The sequence below is a fragment of the Polyodon spathula genome, chromosome 1 (genome assembly GCF_017654505.1).
Source record: "Polyodon spathula isolate WHYD16114869_AA chromosome 1, ASM1765450v1, whole genome shotgun sequence".
Taxonomy (NCBI): Eukaryota; Metazoa; Chordata; class Actinopteri; order Acipenseriformes; family Polyodontidae; genus Polyodon; species Polyodon spathula.
Genome location: NC_054534.1, coordinates 13,039,329 through 13,053,434, shown reverse-complemented (window position 1 = coordinate 13,053,434; position 14,106 = coordinate 13,039,329). Strand labels below are relative to the sequence as shown.

Genomic DNA, 14,106 nt, shown 5'->3' with positions numbered 1-14,106 from the left:
AGATCTTGGACTACCTAATGTTAATTTAGGTAAAGCAGCCCAAGATTACTGCTAATCGGAGTCTGTGAAACCGGCCGTAGGGGTTTTACCCACATTCAGACTTCCTACTTGGTGCCCCTAAATAGATTTTAATGCGCACATTATCTAGAAATGCAGAATGAATAGGTGGGCAATGTGTTGTTTATCATACCCAAAAAGTGGGTTTCCAATTTCTGGGGTGCATGATCAACTAGTGTCACCCCAGGCATAATTGTGGGACAGATTAATCAATAACATCTTCTTTGGAGAGATGTTTTCAGAGATACAACTAAGATATTTAGTAAGCAAGTGGGTTGAGTGTGGTAAAAAAAAGGTCCTCACTCCAAGTTATTCAGATTGCTTATGTCTGACCATTACTGTTGGCGGGTAATGCATGTACATTTCTTGGAAATGCACAATATTTTTACCTATTTTATTATTTTGAAACTGACTTTAAAAATGGTTGATTGAGATTGAGATCGATTGAGATTTGTAAATACAGCATCAATCTTTTGGACAGAGCTAATTTCAGACTACTGTGGCTTTCAAATGGTTTCATAGTCTTTGACATAAAAGTTGTACAACCATAACTTTTTTAATTGATTGTGTTAAAAGTATACTGTTTTCTGTGCATTGATAGAAGCCATTAAAACCTAATGTAAAAAGCCTTAATATCTTCTTTGATAACACTTACTGGTAGAGTCTCTCTTACTGATTCAACACAATGTTGGTCTCTGCGAGAGATTTATTGGAATAGTGTAATCTTTTTATATAAAGACCCAAACTGTTCCCAAATGAAACAGATTAGTTACAAGTGCATTTCGCATTTTGCCCACACAGGGATAAAAAAAGTATCTTACAAACTGTAAATGTGCATTATCAGGGGGTACAATATTGCAAGGATTTAATATTTTTATTTTTAGTCCCTTAAGTGATTTTCTCCGATTATGTCAGGCAATTATAGTTATCAGATTGGTAATGCATAAACAAAAGATTAAAACAAAAGAAATACCTCAAATTTTGTCAGAGAATTTTATCATACCTCAAGTATTAGACTGAACTGCAGCACAGCAGAAGGCTCCTGCTCAATTATACATGAGTACAACAAGCTTATTATAGACTACCAGCTGGATTGAGAAATTGAATCTTTGGTGCCAAGACATTTCAGCTGCAACAGAAGAAATGTTGGCAAATGAAAATTGGCAATATGTAAACCAAGTAGGGATGCACCGAATCCAAGTTTTTGTGATTTGGCCTAATACCGAATCCATCTCAAAAGATTAGGCCGAATACTGAATTTACAAAAAGTGTCAAGAAAACTGAAGGAAACCGTTGAATGAAAAACAGACTGGCAGCTACTAACAAGGAATGCGCACAATCTAGAGTTTTGAGCCTTTTCGTTAATAGTATTTTTATTACCGATGGAAATATATCCCTGAATAAGATTTCAGTTTGAAACGTACACAATTTACCGCTAACCCCCTCCCCCCACAATAGAAAAGTTAAAATACAGAACTGTCAGAAATTCTAGGTAAATTTAGGTTTTAAAGTTTTTTGTAAAGAGAAGATAAAGAAATAAATTGTTTTCTAATAGCGACAGAGCCTTCTCGATGCGGGCTCTACCGTGTGGTAGATTACCTTGACTTTCGTTATCGCTCCCTCGCCTTCGACTCGGGACGCATAACTCCAGTTGCGGTCATCTTCCACACGGTAGAGCCCGCATCGATGCTACGTGAGATTTGAATTCCTTAGCGATATATATATAATATATATATATATATATATATATATATATATATATATATATATAATAGATAGATATATATATAGACACTTACACTTAGCAGCCAATAACCACTCTGGCCTCTCCTCGCTCATTGGTAGATATAGGCATCCAGGGCGGGTTTAGTAGTAAGTGAGTGAACATTTTGTGAGTGTCCAAAATGAATTAAAAAATCTACAATAATTACTGCAGCGGATCGTGTACAATAATTTTGCACAATTTGGTGGCAAACTATGTTGTACCACCTGCAATGTTTCATTGGATTACATATGTCAAGCTATGATCCAGCGGCATTAAGACTCAGACAGTAGTCAAAAATGAAAAAGGCTGTGGATAGTGCATTGGTTAAAAAATTCTTAAACAGTGGCACGTGACAACATAGTAATGTTAAATATTATTAGTTTTGCTTAAGACAGACGGCTACAGTTGGGACTGATTTAAAACAAAATAATATGTATAAAATACATTAACAAAGCAGGTTTCTCTTGATCTCTGCATCATCATCCTTTATTTGTTCACAGATGCAAATTCTCAGTAACTTTTAGAAGCAACAACACAGATTACGTTCTTGATATATAGTGATATAGACTAGTCAGCTGCATAATGTTACATTATAGTTTATGGATTTTCTAAACGTTTATTAGTAGTAAACTAACACGTTTAAAGATGGCAGTCTTAGCCATCAATACAAGGACCTCACAGATAAGGAACCTTGACAGAGAAGTCATGAAATGTTTGAATAGTATTTGTTAAAAAAAAGCTAACATAGCAGAATTGATTAGAAGTAAAATCAACCTAGATAATACATAATTCACTTCTTTTGAGTAGGAACTTGCAAATATTGTACCAGGTTGCATAAAGAAACAAAAGTTAAATAAAAACAAGTAGACTGCCTCAAACAATTTCCTTGGTTGGGGAAAAAAAATCTCTGGGAAACAAAGGCTTGGCTCCTTTTTTAGATGAGGTATGCTATCAGTTTTTCATTATTTTCACTGTGACCATGGCCTAAAAACTTTTTAAATTCCCCAAATACTTGGCTACATAAGCACTTTATAAAATGTCTAATGAGTTTATTAGATTTTATTAGAGTTTATTGTAAGAGTTTCTTTCAGGGAAGGATATTTTACTTTAGTTAACTTTTTGTGAGAAGTTGTGAAAAGGGACCATGTTTGAGAGGTCAGCACTTTCATGTAGAACTGCTCTTCTAGTGTAATATTAGCTTAAGCAGGGCCAGATTAAGTTTAAAGGATTAGGTTTTGGGGGCCCCTCTTTGCATATTAGTTTGCTTTCCTTTACTGTTTTACTACCACTGTGCTCGATTAACATCAACGTCAAATTATTCAGTCTTAGCTGATACATATTTTACCTGATTCGATGTTTGCATTAGCGCCAGTTTTGAAAATGAGCATTGGCCAAAGCACTAGTTACTGGCAGTTTCAAATACAAAATGGGAAGTGCAAACTGCAGACTCTTTTCTTGTAAAAGCAAGTTATCTGGAAATGTGTTGTCCTTATCTCTTACCAATATGTATGTGTATAATACGTTCATAGTATAGTCAAAAAATGTTTAGTAAATAATACAAGGATAGTACACAGCGCTTTCTTATGTGATGTTGTTATTTTATTGTTATTTGTGTACAGCTTGTTTGTTTTTTTTTTTTTTTTTTTTTTTTGGGGGGGGGGGGGGGTATTTTAAGGGGGGGGGGGGGGGGGGGGGGGGGGGGGGTGGTGGGGGGTACACCCTAAAAACTTAATGGAAACCTGGTTTATGAAAGCTGTACGATATGAGTAAGTCACGCAAGACCAAATTCAAATTTTAATATGAACTAGTTTATTTGCATTCGGAACGAGAATTCCTCAATCTGAAAGAAAATTACATGGAAACACACACCCGAAACTAGTACTAAAATAGAGTGAGAAAAAGATGAGGCTTATTTTTATTGTACCTGGTACCTTCACACACATTTGTTGGTATTGTATTAAAATAGCATGTCAGCGTTGGTGTTTTGTATGACACATCTTCCTCGTGATGACACTATACTGTTTGTTGTGTTTCTGCTTTTCAGCGTCACTCTCATACTTCCTGCTTTGTCGAATATTTACAGGTTCTGATCTGTGTCACGTTCGTGCCTCAGCACACTTGATAAAGGTGGCACATGACTTGATCACAGGTCAAGTCATATGATCAGGCATTCCTAGATCCTCCAATGCAATATGGCGTGGTTAAACAGGCCTGTTGTTCCTATCCATATAGTCACTCGCTACTTATTCATTTTTTATATATATATATATATATATATATATATATATATATATATATATATATATATAGTGCCCTCAGAATCTGAGGCCCTGGGCTGCAGCCCCTAAAGCCCTTGTGTTAATCCGGCTCTGGGTTTAGCGTATTGGTGACCTTGGATGTTTATGTTGATAAAATAGTCATGTGCCAGCAGTGTGTCCATGCTGTATATGTGAATAGGTTAAAGTAAACTGCTTGCCCTTTATGGTTGCCTGGATCTCTTTCAAGAGGTACATTAATCAAAGACGGTATGGTCAGGTGACAATGATTTCTGGTTGGATAACCTATAATAAGTCAGATAAATTAAGAGTAAATTTAGTAGGAGCCTGATTGCCTACAGTGCAGATGCAGGATTATTGTATAATAAAATAAAATAAATAAAATGACTGTCTCCAACGGTCCTATAAAGATGAAAAATAGATACTGATACTCATTTTAAAAACTACTTACATATACTGTAGATACTGTAGTTTAGCTGAAAATATTTTACGTAGACACCACAATTTGCAGTTTCATCATTTAATTGCTGTCTAGATGCATGTAAACCTTGTAATTTGATTAATTCTAACAAAATAACAATGGTGAGTGTACACAAATTGTGCTACTTTTAAGGATAAAGTGTGACATATTTAAGTAGATTGATACATTTACAATTCTCAGAATCATAGTTTAAGAAACATAGCACAAATTAATATCTGCTATCCCTTCTGAGTTCTGTGCTGCTTAAGGGAAGATAATACGCACAAGGCTTCAGGAGTTCTGGAGTTCAGGAGTACAATATGGCATTTTTATTGGCGTCATTAAATTAACATCTGTAGCCATCAATCGTCAATATGTTGACACATTGTTAAACTAGATGGTCAATTCTGTGTGTAAGAAGATATCTCGAATACTTTGAGAGCTAATATTTTGGAATCCCTCCTAAAGCACTTTCAGTTACTTCCATATGTGATCTCAAAAGAATCCGAGATGGTGAAGTGGGAAAGATGACAACATTTAGTCCATGTGTTGTGAATGACCCACTGGTAGTTTGTTGAAATAAAACTTTTTACTTTTAAAATTAACATCTGTAGCCATCAATCGTCAATATGTTGACACATTGTTAAACTAGATGGTCAATTCTGTGTGTAAGAAGATATCTCGAATACTTTGAGAGCTAATATTTTGGAATCCCTCCTAAAGCACTTTCAGTTACTTCCATATGTGATCTCAAAAGAATCCGAGATGGTGAAGTGGGAAAGATGACAACATTTAGTCCATGTGTTGTGAATGACCCACTGGTAGTTTGTTGAAATAAAACTTTTTACTTTTAAAATTATTTTCTTTTGTGTTACTAAAAACCCTACTAAAAACCCAAAGGAGTTATTTAAAACAATAACATTAAAAAACAAACCTGCAGTAAACTGACATTGTGTGAATCAATTCAGAGCTGAGAGTGATTACATGCCTAATTGCTTTACTTTTGTATGTCATCATAGTTATGTACACTATATGGACACTAGCAGGAACAATTACACAGAAAACAATATAGTTATCATTCTTCCAACCCCGTTTGGAATGCCAGTAATATTATGCTCCCATATCTCCCAAAGAGATAGACATGTCATATTACAAGGAAAAGGCAAAATTTGTTTCTTGGTGTATGCTGGTAGTTTATTAAAATCAGACAAATGAGACATTGATATTTTGATTTACACATCTGATGAGTATTCCTCAGTAAAATTGCAGTGTTATTTTTGTACAGTTGAATACTCTACCTTCCTGTACTTGTGAAAGACGTTCTTTCCAGCTCATTTTCTAAAGTCCTATAGTATACCTCTTGATAAAACCCATCTGAAGAAACATTTCCAATCTGTGTTCAATCATATGTTATGTTCCATTTTGGGAAAACCACAAAAGAAAAAAGGACTTTTCACTCAGTTGCTTAATGGGTTTTATTTGAAAGCGGAAAAGAAAAGAAGTTGACTAACGATGATCATATATGTTGTTGATGAGTTATTAGATTAATGTACATATTTCAGTGTTAGGAGGTTTTTCAACCCCGAAAAATGACTTAATGCCAAAACCACACTGGCGAAAAAGATTTTCTTAAGCAAGACTTATAAACTTAAAACAAACCACTGGTAGAGAAAGGATTGTTTTTGCACCCCCATAAACAAGCAATATAGTGGTGCCCCTGATTTGAACCCAGGACCATTTGACTTCTGCTTCTTGGCTCTAACCACTAGGCTTTAATATGTCCAGCAGTCGCAATTACCATATGCATTAATATTTACAAAATACAGTATATTGTGATGGAAAAATGACATCAGGCTCCCCCACTAACTATTACAGTATGGATGTCCACAGTAGGTTATTGTTTTGCATTGTCTTCAGCAGACACAAAACAATGCCTGTGGGGTTCTTTTGAAGATCTTACATTGCACAGAAGAGAAAACTGGAAGGAAAAACTAGTTTTACAGACTGGCCATCTAATAAAAAAAAAAAAAAAAAAAAAAATCAATAAACTAAGCAACATCAACGAATAAAAGTACTATAAGCTATAACACGAGAGCAATTACATACAAAATGAAATATAGAACACATTGAAAGCAAAACAGTACAAGATAAATAGTGACTATAAATCACAGAAGCATAATACATTGCTCCCAGCTCCTTGAAACAGAAAAATGAACTAAACTGCAATGATACGAATAAAAATAGAATGATAAATACTACCCTGTAAACGTATGTGCTGAACATGTACTGCGTTTTTATAATGGAAGAATGATGTGTGCCTACCATTGCTGTGGCTGGCTTTTAGGTCCAGGCTCCTAATTTGGTGCTCCTATCCAAGGGTGATGCCTGCCCAAACAAGCAGTGCTGGGTTTCTGAGATGATCCTCAAAAGAGCCTATTCTGCCAGGGTTTTCGCCGCAGTGCTAAGGAACTACAGTAGCATCCTGGTAGCCTACCAGTCGCATTTGCTGTTGTCCCTCTCTGAGAACCACAGGCTCTCACCACAACAGCTGGATGAGTTGAGCCTGGTGAACAAAAACCTGCTCCGTGTGTCCAAACTCAATGGACAGGCCATACTCAGAAACTTGACGGCTGGTAGACGCCAGCAGGCAGCTTTGGCATTCCCAGGCATGTGTACCTGATGGGGACAAAGCACCACTGTCGGACCCTCCGATCAATCCCAGGCATAAGTTCGGTCCCACAGTGGATGAGATGCTGCAGCACGAATCCACTAAGGAGCCAAGCAACTACCTCCAGAACATAAACCAGAGACAAATTGGCACCCTAGGCCCCAACAGCATCAAAGACCAGCACAGCCGGCTGTGCCTGCTGCCACAGGCAGTGTTCGGGATTGGGCCGTGGCTCCTTGCTGCGGAGGGTATAATAGGTTCTACAGACTTAATGTCGTGGATCCTCCTAGCATTTTTCCCTCCAGGCTACTTGTTACCTGGGTTCTGAATGGTAACACACGGGGAAGCCTCTTGGCTTAGCCTTGTAGCATTCTAATCATTCAGAAATCTTGTCTTTGCGACAGCTTAGGTGTACGGATCCATTCGGTTATTGTTACATTTTGTACTTGACAAGGAATGTTAGCTTATTATCATAACCCCGGTTCCCTGAAATAGAAATGTCATGACTGCGTCACAGGCTCAGTGAGCAGCTTTAGTATACAAGTTTTAGGATTTGGGTTTTTAGGAGGTAAATACCCATTCGGTAATGGTTACATTTCTATTTCAGGGAACCAGGGTTATGATAATAACCTAACATTTTGTTCGAAACAATATTTTAGGTTAATTGTAAATTAAAAATACAAAATACAGTTACTTTTTAAAATGTATATTTTAAGTAACTGGAGCTAACTGTGCCATGTGAAGAGCACTGTTTGTGTTTGCTTTCTTTGGCAAGGGCTCCCCCCAGCTGCTCTCCTTTTTGCCCTCATGGTTATGCTAGGGGTGATCATGTACCCTCATTTATATCCAGAAAACATGAAGTGTGATTGGGAGATATTGGATTACTTAACAGTTAATTGCCTTGGTTACAGTCCATTTTAAAACGCAGACTGTAACTCCACATGAAATTCCTGTCAACTGTGTAATTGAATAAAGAGAAATCCTGCTGTCCAATTTAAAGCCGATGGAAATCTGTATTTACAGATTTTTTTCTCCCCACTGGAAGTTGTAATTGAAGCCATACTTTAGTACAGAATATACTGTACATTTGTCATTATAACGGTAACATTTTTTTTCCCCTGCCAAATAAATTTAGCTTTATGCATGTATGTACCTCATTATTATCACAGGTTCATAAGTTGCATGTTTTTGCAAGGGGTTTGAGAAATTCTTGTTTATAATTTCACAGCAGACAGTTTGTAGAACTCTCAAGAGCCTTGCATAACAAAACTCATTTTATTTGTCTGTTAAGCTTACTGCTTCCCGTATAGGGACATTTTGATTTGCAGAAAAAGTTAAGAACATACATTTTAAAATTGTAAAACTGACAAATTAACTTTAAAATATGATGCACTGCTTTGTTTTTAAATTACATATATGGTACTCATGCATGTATTGTTAGTTCCTGTGAATAACAAAATAGCCCAGCTGAGATAGTGTCGCATTACCAGTGGTGACACTGCTTCCAAGTTATTTCTCAGGGTCACAGTGAGTCAGTGGCTGAGCTGTGATTTACAATCTGTGCTTCAGCCATTAAATTGCAGATCCGTCCTGTGATATGGAACATTATTCTGCACTACTGACTGGGGCAGGTAAGAATACATTTAAATCACATGACATCCCTTTCATTTTGAGGTTGGGAGTGGATTTGGGCTTGAACCTGAGCCAAATGCTCTCTGCATGAAGTTTTTTGTTTGTACCTTTTGTGATGTTCCTTTCCTGTGTTTGAGGCCCTCCCAAGTCAATGCAACCCATTGCCTTAAAAAGTATTTATCCTTGTTTCTACAGGAGAACCCACAGGCCATCAGCTGGCAGAAGATATGAGCCACTGGCAGCTCCACGTCCACTACTACCCACCCCTCCTCCGCTCTTCCACCATTCGGAAGTTCATGGTGGGATATGAGATGCTAGCTCAGGAACAGAGGAACCTCACTCCAGAGCAGGTAGGGGAGGGATTGCTCTTCACACACACCTTACCATTTCATGCTTCCATCCATTCAACAATTGTGCATATAGTACAAGTGCTCAACCCACAGCTGTTGAATGCCTTCCTTACCTGTTAGTCGGCAAATAAAACTTATGGGCTCCCTACACTTATTATATCATAATTCAAGTTACCAGATTATTTAGTAAACTTGAACCACTTTTTAACAAAAGCAAAAAGCAATATCTAGCGATTTAATATAATATTTTTAAAACAAACAAGAAACATATTTCATTTAAAGTATTCATTAAAAGTATTGACACCCCTGCTTTAGCATTTTGTGTGTTCTTATTTTGCTTTTATTACAGCTTTCAGATGCATATGATAATTCTTTACCATTTTGTTACATCTTGTTGGTGAAAACTGTGTCAATTCTGTCTTGCATATTTCCTTCAGCTCAGACAGATTGGATACACAGTGCATGGCTACAGCTTTTTTCAGTTCAGCCCAAAGCATTTATATTAAATTGAGATCTGGTGATTGTGAAGGCCATTGTAGAACTTTTGTCTTTGTTTTTCTTTAAGAACTCCAGAGTTCACTTTGCCATATGCTTTGGGTCATTGTTGTGTTGGAAGATAAACTGTCTGCATATCAGCCTACGAGCAGATGGAATGTTTTGTGTGGAATGTTTTGATACATGGCTGCATTCATTCAATCTTCAATCACATGAATGTCTAAAACACCCTCATATCATGATCAAATCACCTCCATGGTTAACTGTGGGTACAAGGGTTTCTAGATTGAAGGCTTTCCCTTATTTTCTCCAAACATACTGTGGTCCATTTTTAGGAAAAGTTATTTTTTAGTCTTATTGGACCAGATAATTTTGTTGAAGAATGCTTCAGATTCATGTAGGTATTTCTTGGGGCAAATTTTAGACTGTTTGTTTTATGAATGTCCTTTAAAAGTGGTTTGTAGCGAGGTCTACGTGCATACAACTCTTCTGTGTTAATCTTTTTTTAGCTGCTCGGACGATTCTCCTACCACCCCACTTTCACACCGAAAAAAAAAAATTCTATCAAAAAGGTTGTCATTCGGTCTCCGAGTGGCTCATCCAGTTAAAGGTCTGCGGCTGGGAGAGCAGGATGATTCACACAGTTTGGATGGCCAAACTTTGCTGGGTACCCCGATGGGGAGTCACATTGACTGTGATGCTCCTGGGGTGGGGGATGGGAAACCGGCAGAGATTGCTTCTCCTTATTACGCAACAGCGAACCTTACTGGCCACACACTAAGCACATTCAGAGTGGATAAAAAGTAACCTGCCCACCTCTTCACTGGATTGCTCAGCGTAAAAGCGATTCTGGCTTTAGGGTTGTGAAGTTGGAGGATACTCACACTCCCTCAGAACACCTGTGCTGTGTGGGGACTTCCTGTGGTGAGGAGAAAAAAAAACGTAAAACATAAAAATCAATTTTCGATTTAATTGTAGCAGCTCTACAGTAGAGTCAATTATCGAAATTAATTTGGACTGATACTAGTTTGCATAATCGATTTGTATGGATTATTGAACAGGTATTAATAACAATTAATGTACCTTTAATAATGTATATAATAAAGTTAACATACACAAGTACTTGGTATACAAGTACTTACTGATGTAACCTATTCTATCACTTTAAGCATACAACATTACAAATTTGAAAATTATCAAATACAATTTAGTACAACTTTCACACAGAACTTTAGGATTCATTAAACTTCACAAATTATGTAAAATGTGTCTTTACTTTGGTCTTGCTGTTAAGGCATTGTTAAGTTTAGCTGCTCAGTAACACAGACACCATCTCCAGCCCTTACTGACGAAATAGAAGAAAAATAAAAAAAATAACAAAGTTTTCTGTTTTAATTTGTTTAACTGCAACAATTTAATAATTCTGTAACTTCCATTTGCCTTTGCCTGCTGGTTCTTTTTTTGGCAGCTAAACCCGCATAGCTGTTTTAGCAGCAGAAACTGTGTGTGTAATACACCACACGTAATTCATCACGTGATTGGTTGATCAAAGATCGGATAATTGACTCTCTACTGTATTGTGTTTGTGTCTTTCACATTGTTATAGTCTTGGTAGGAAATACAGTACAATAGACAGAATTGTAGTAAAGAGAGATGAGTGCTCAAGAAGGTTGCTTTCTTCCATAAAGATGTCAAAGTTTTTAAAGGAAGTACAACATGCTGTGGAAGAAATTAAATATGAAAAAAGACTTCTAAAATACAAGGAATGATTCAAAACACACTCTAAACTGCAATAGGAAATTAAGTAGTGGGATGATAGCCGATAATATGAATGCTTCTTGCTGTTTTGAGTTTGTCAATGATCCTACATCAACCCATAAGTATTCATATGGCTTGTGCTACTTGTGTGACGTTATGCAAGCTACATTGTCTGCAGATAGCTCATGCACAGTTCGCTGGCTTTTAAGTCAGGCAAACAGCTTACATTGGTCAAACAAATATGTGTCTCAAACTGTTAATTTCTCCACCCGTTATCTTTAGTAATAACTTATTTTGCACATGAATGGGAGATAAAGCTGACAAGCAGTTTCATTTTAATTGGTCATTTATTCCAGCAGGAGGATGGTGGCTGAAAGATTTGTTTTCAATGTACTTTCTAAGAGTTCTGAATGTGTGTGGAGAAACACATTTTGCAAAAAGGATTTAAAAATATAAGAACATTTATGAATGAAAAGAGGCCATTCAGCTCATCTAAGCTGAATGGTTCCTAGCTGATGATTAGAGGACTTTTGTTGTAATGCCTCATCATACTAGGATTACCCAATGAGATTTAAATATGTGCAATATAGGAGAGAGATTATCTTCTGGGGAATCACTAATGAGTGAATTGTTCATAAGAGTTTAGGAATTACTGAGCCATTATTATATCAACAATACATAACTTCTTAAACATTAGTTTTTATTTTTTTTAATTATGCCCTCTCATTACTTGCTTTTGACATTTACCAGGCAACAACATTGGCTTTTGACTACATGTTTGTGAATCCACGATTAAAAGACAGCAGAAAACTACATGCAAAAAAAAAAAAAAAGTTCCAATGAAAATAAGAATTTGTCAACTGCATGGCTGGTATTTCTACAAGGAAGCTATATTTTGAGGAAGCAGTTGCTTTATAAAAACTAACAGCTGCGCTTTTATTTTGTTCATTCTCACAATTTCATTCCAGACAGCTGAGCAATTATGGAACTAGCCAGAGGAACACTACAAGACAAAGGCAGACAAAATCCATTTGAGGGAGAACACTAAAGAAAGCAAATAAGCCGCTTGGATAGCAGCAGTTCACTGTTGCATTCTTACAGAGTATATCCACAAGAAGATGGACACCTTTTCATGCATCTACCTGAATCAGAAAAAAGACGTGCCCCCACTTCCAACTACCATTCATTAAAAGTTACAAAATCCTAAGGGTTTTGTTAGTGTCAAGTGTTTTGTTTTTTTTTGCCAATAAATGTTTATTAAAAAAGTACCAGTTGATAGCACTGGTACCTTCATGAACAGCAGAGACCCAAACTTCCCCAGCATTCATGAGGGGGAAGAAAAGTCTGAACTCCTGATAATTAGGGATGATATGTACTTGCACTCTTCAATTTAAAGACTGTTTTGGGATGTGGACACTTGTGCACAAACTGTCAGAGTCCATAAATATAGTTTCTATATATATATATATATATATATATATATATATATATATATATATATATATATATATATATATATATATATACACACACACTGTATATACAATTCATTGATGGAAATACCTTGAAACAAGTTTTTAAATCATACAAGATCAACCCCCACATAGAGAAAACTGAGGTCTAAGGCTTGTTTGATATACTGTCACTATGTGGACATGAGTTACTCCGCCCTTCTCTTTCTGCATCACATGTGGTTTATGTACACTCGTCCATAATTTAGGCAACATCTCCCAAGAATTTGGTCCACTTGAAATGTCTTCCAATATTTACCAACAATATCAAAAAAGGACTATGTGATCATAAAAAAAACAGTGTTCTTGTACTAAGCTTTATTATGTGTTTTTTAAACAATGTGTAGTATCCTTGGAGAAGTTTCAGCCGGTCCCCTAAGTTAACCAAGTTTTGAAGACAATTACAATCTGAAGTTTGTCTTCAAAACTTGGTTAACTTTGTTCTGCCACCAAATGTGACATCCCTATTAGGCAATGATACCTGGTCACCATCAAAAGATATCCAACTGCAACCTATATTTTATCATTAAAAAGCAAAGGGTAAATAATTGTATGCATCTGTTTGACTTGGATTTATTTCCAGTTATATTTTTTTTACAACCAAAAATGTGCATCTGAGTTTCCTTATTCATTTCGTGACCTCATAATTTACACTGAGACAATCCAGACTTTTTTCTTCAAACATGCTACTTACAGTTTCCTCTTTCATGTGTTCAACAAAGTACTGGACTGTATCTTACAAACTGAAACAACATTCTTACAATATGGCCATTTACAATGGAGATCAGTTATATATGTCATGACTGACTCAGTTCAGCAACTTACTTACTGATCAGGTTGACCAAGCAACTGAACATTGCAAGGAACCAACCTGGGAAGTCACTGTCGTGACTCATTACATACCTAGAAAGTATGGCTACTAGAGAACAGTAAGGTGCAATGAGAACTATCCAAGCCAATTTTGCTCTCTAAGGCAACAAGAGTGTAAAGACCAATGCAGGTTAACAGCCAAGAACAGCTACTTGGCGCGACCCAGGAATTAAGTCGCACTTGCATGACACAGACTCTTCATATTAATTTATAAATAAGTTCTTATTTCTGTTTTGCTGCTAAATTGCTATAGTTCCAAAGGCA

The 14,106-nt window shown here is 36.5% G+C and overlaps 1 pseudogene; it reads left to right on the top strand.

Moving 5' to 3' along the window:
- LOC121315471 overlaps positions 1 to 12,522 on the top strand; it is a 42,348-nt pseudogene extending 29,826 nt beyond the window's left edge.
- Positions 12,523 to 14,106: the final 1,584 nt, after the last annotated feature.